We start from the raw sequence: 4,324 nt of genomic DNA on the forward strand, positions 1-4,324 counted from the left end.
GCATACAATCCGGCATATCGTATTTGTTGGTGCAGTTCAGAACTCGTTCAATGTTAGCTGTGGTCAATTTTACCGAGTCACCGTAGAAGAACTGTAAGAATTCCTTGAAAGCTTCCGGTGAAGCATCCGCAATTTTTACATCGCCTTTCTCTTTCAGCTCTCCATTGAAGATTGCATTGAACACTGGGCTGGTTGCCGCCAGAAGCGCCTTATGAGCTGGAACTTTCTGATCGCTTCCTTCGAACACGAAAATTACATCAGCGGTTTCTTCGTTGAATATGTTTTCCATGATTTTCTTCATCGGCGTTTGATTCACGAATGTGTCGTCGGGTGAATCAATGTTAACCTTGTTGTTTGGCAGCATATGGGTAGACATTATGCCTTCTTTCTGGTCAACTACTGATGGTTCACGACCTGAAAGCCAAAAATCATCCATTTAATGTTTGAAGTTGTGAGCTAGGTTATGAATGCAATGTGTACAACATATCCAAAAATCACTTACTGTGCCGATTGTTTTCGCGACTTTTGATGAGTGTTGCGTCATCCAATTTGTGATCTGTATGCGTTGATTGCTATGCATATGGAAGAGAGTTGAAACGTTTCATTACTAATTACAGCAACCAAAAATTATTATTTAGCTAAAATGAGTGGCAATGATTTTCATATTGTTCATTTACGAGATAGAATGGATTCGAATTCGCGAAAAAAGATGTTGCAAATTTTCTGTGAAACTAACACTCATTCTCAAAGATTAAGACTGATTTTTATTCTGACGAAATAAAGCTAGCGTTACCTCAATAAGATAGAAATAAAATTACCTTTCAATTGCTTTGATTGTTGCAACCAATTGCGATTCGGCTTCTTAGCGGTATTCGATCGCAAAATGTTTGTGACGAAGTGACGCCATGTCAAAACACAATAACGCGCTAAACTCTCGGGTACGTTTAATGACATGCAAAATAGATTAGATTCTCAAAGGGTTACCAATTAGAACCGATTCAGATCACCGCCAAGATTTGAATAATTTCCAATTTACTTTTCAAATTTTAAGCCTACTTTCATAAAGCAAGATATCTAAGATAAGCTTTCTTATTTATTTCTGGTTTAATCATTCAATAGCGATAATCATCACTTTATTATAATAAATCGACATTTTATATTCACTACAGACGCTCAATCGCTTTATTTCATTAAAATGATAAGTATTTCAGAGGATTGACCGATTTACCTTTGTACACAAACGGTGTACACTTTCATACAATACGCGTTACAAGAATACCATAATTCCTCATTGGGCTGTGACAATAAAGTTTCCGGAATTCATCATTTTAGCCGCTTCAGGTATAGGTATCGTGTAAAGTATTTTTTTTCCTGAGTTGGTACAACCTTAACAAACATCCATGCCAAATTTGAACTCAATATGTCAATTAGTATAGCTGTGGCAGTGGTGTAAGTAATACCCCAAAGGTACCAATGGCGATTTTTTGCAAAAGCATCGTCTTTTAGGGTAGTGTCTTTTTTTATGCAGATATCGAGTTAGAATTTTTTCCTTGAGTTGCTACAACCTTAACAAACATCCATGCCAAATTTGAGTTTAATATGTCAAGTAATTTAGTTGTTACAGCGTTATAAGTGATACCTCCAAAAGGTGCCAAAAATTGGGCTCTTCGAGTCTTTTGATTTTTCACCTCCAACACTGCGCGTGTATCTTTTTTTATTCTTCATACTCAATTAAACATGAAGTAGATAGTCCAATTATAATATATTGGGAAATAAGAGCCACAGAAAAACACATTTATGAACAGATACAAGCTGAGAAAATCGAAATTTGTGACTTTTTCTGGTTTTCATGGCGTCATTCATCAATGGATGTAGTTGTCTCTCCATCTATGTTAAATATATACCAGAATGAAGGAAACAGAATGCTCAACAACTTTGCTCAAGACACCAATGCAATATAATGCTGTATTTTTGCTCAAACATAGTTAAAAACAAGATATTTTTATGACACTTTTGCAAAAAGTCGCCATTGGTACCTTTGGGGTATTACTTACACCACTGCCACAGCTATACTAATTGACATATTGAGTTCAAATTTGGCATGGATGTTTGTTAAGGTTGTACCAACTCAGGAAAAAAATACTTTACACGATACCTATACCTGAAGCGGCTAAAATGATGAATTCTGGAAACTTTATTGTCACAGGGTATATCTAGTGAGTATAGTTATTAGAATATTATTGGTCGAACGAGTAATAAGATGCATGGTATCTTATTAGTATAGTTATTAGATGAAATATATTTGAGTAATGAGATGGTGATGTTATTAGTCTGGAACCAAATGTTTCCCATTGATAACAAACTGATAAGGAGTGCGAATTTCGATGTGGCGATAACATAAATGGATTGAGCACACAAAATACTGTATGAGAATCGAAAAAAAAATTAAACTTTTTTTTTCGATTTTCGGCTGTATTGCGACCGTCTACATGGGAAGTTTGTATGAAATTCTCGGAGCGCCGCTGCTTTTGCATTGGATTCTATGGCCAAATGTACACATTGAAATATCTCGAAAACGGCTGGGTAAATCGGCAAAACGGACCGTGATGTCACTCCCGAAGGGAGTGTAAACACCCAGCTGGTTTGATGGCCTAGAATATAAATCCGGTGGAATTTGGGCTGATCCATGGATTCTCAGGATTTGACCTGATTCCAGCACTTCAGTTTCTTTGCGTTGTGGTAACATAGGTAAAATGACTTCTGGAATCAGGTCAAATCCTGAGAATCCATGGATCAGCTGAAATTCCACCGGATTTGTATTTTAGGCCATCAAACCAGCTGGGTGTTTGCACTCCCTTCGGGAGTGACATCACAGTCCGTTTTGCCGATTTATCCAGCCGTTTTCGAGATATTTCAATGTGTACATTTGGCCATAGAAGCCAATGCAAAAGCAGCGGCGCTCCGAAAATTTCATACAAACTGCCCATGTAGACGGTCGCAATACAGCCGAAAATCGAAAAAAAAAGTTTAATTTTTTTTTCGATTCTCATACAGTATTTTGTGTGCTCAATCCATTTATGTTATCGCCACATCGAAATTCGCACTCCTTATCAGTTTGTTATCAATGGGAAACATTTGGTTCCAGACTAATAACATCACCATCTCATTACTCAAATATATTTCATCTGATAACTATACTAATAAGATACCATGCATCTTATTACTCGTTCGACCAATAACATTCTAATAACTATACTCACTAGATATATTACTAGTGCAAAAAAGTAATGAGTAATAATATAGGTTCATCTTATTAGACTAATAAGTAATAAGACCACTAATAAGATACCGAAAATGCCAAAGTATAATAAAACGGTTTTAGTGAAGCTCAAATTTAAAATAGGAAATGGATTAAAAGGTAATCTGTTGTTTAAAATTCGATGAAGAGTACTTAGAATGTCTTTTTGTGGGCACAACACTTTTTTTGCGATATGTGTTTGAAAAAATATTTAGAGAAAATGAAAAAAAATTCAGGAGGCAGACAGAGTTGAACTATCATCCCTTCGAACTGCAGTCGAATACTCTACCATTAAGCTATACCTCCTCATGTAAGCCGAAGTCCATATGATTGGCGTCGATCTGTGGCTTTGTCTGCCGTTGAACTAGATCATGATCGTTTTCTATATTTCACAATTATTCAATGCTCTTTCAATCTATTGTTTTAATTTCACTCACAAAGGCAGAGTCTGTACATGAGAATATTGATGACTAGTCATAAGAAAATCGTGACGTATCTCACGTATTGGCTGACCGGAAAAAAACTTCCGAAAGACAAAAGACCAATGGATAATATCCATAAATGGATAAAAACATAAAACGTGTACGTTTCAAAGCAAGAATGTGTGGGATGTTGAAGCAAACAAAACATCTGGTGTTTAAACCATTGCAAATGTCGCACGTATGTAAGCGTGTATATTTTCAGTAAGATAAGCTTTTAGTATGACGTTGCTATGTATGATTCTAAACGCAATGATAATTATCAAAGTACGTAAAAATGAAATGAAATTCTCTCTTCTGCTTTCTTCTTCTATTGTTTGCGTTCGAAATTACACAACAAAGAAAAAATAAAAAAAAAATTCAGGAGGCAGACAGAGTTGAACTATCGACCCTTCGATCTGCAGTCGAACGCTCTACCACTGAGCTATACCTCCACCCGCATACTTAGGTTCTAAAAGTGGACGCGACCATAGATCCGGACGATCAACATTCTTGAAGCTTCTAATACACATCATCAATAGATGAAATCATTGGAAATGTTATCAAA

General features: G+C 36.1%; 2 non-coding genes across 2 annotated transcripts; both read right to left on the reverse strand.

Annotated features, from left to right (window-relative positions):
• Positions 1 to 3,532: 3,532 nt before the first annotated feature.
• On the reverse strand, positions 3,533 to 3,604 carry Trnac-gca (transfer RNA cysteine (anticodon GCA)). Its single transcript has one exon. It is a non-coding gene; the product is annotated as a tRNA-Cys (tRNA).
• A 535-nt stretch (positions 3,605 to 4,139) lies between these two features.
• Positions 4,140 to 4,211, reverse strand: Trnac-gca (transfer RNA cysteine (anticodon GCA)). The gene has a single exon. It is a non-coding gene; the product is annotated as a tRNA-Cys (tRNA).
• Positions 4,212 to 4,324: the final 113 nt, after the last annotated feature.

Source organism: Sitodiplosis mosellana, unplaced genomic scaffold (assembly GCF_009176505.1).
Source record: "Sitodiplosis mosellana isolate CC-2019 unplaced genomic scaffold, AAFC_SMos_1.0 Smas_scaffold_6471, whole genome shotgun sequence".
Taxonomy (NCBI): domain Eukaryota; kingdom Metazoa; phylum Arthropoda; class Insecta; order Diptera; family Cecidomyiidae; genus Sitodiplosis; species Sitodiplosis mosellana.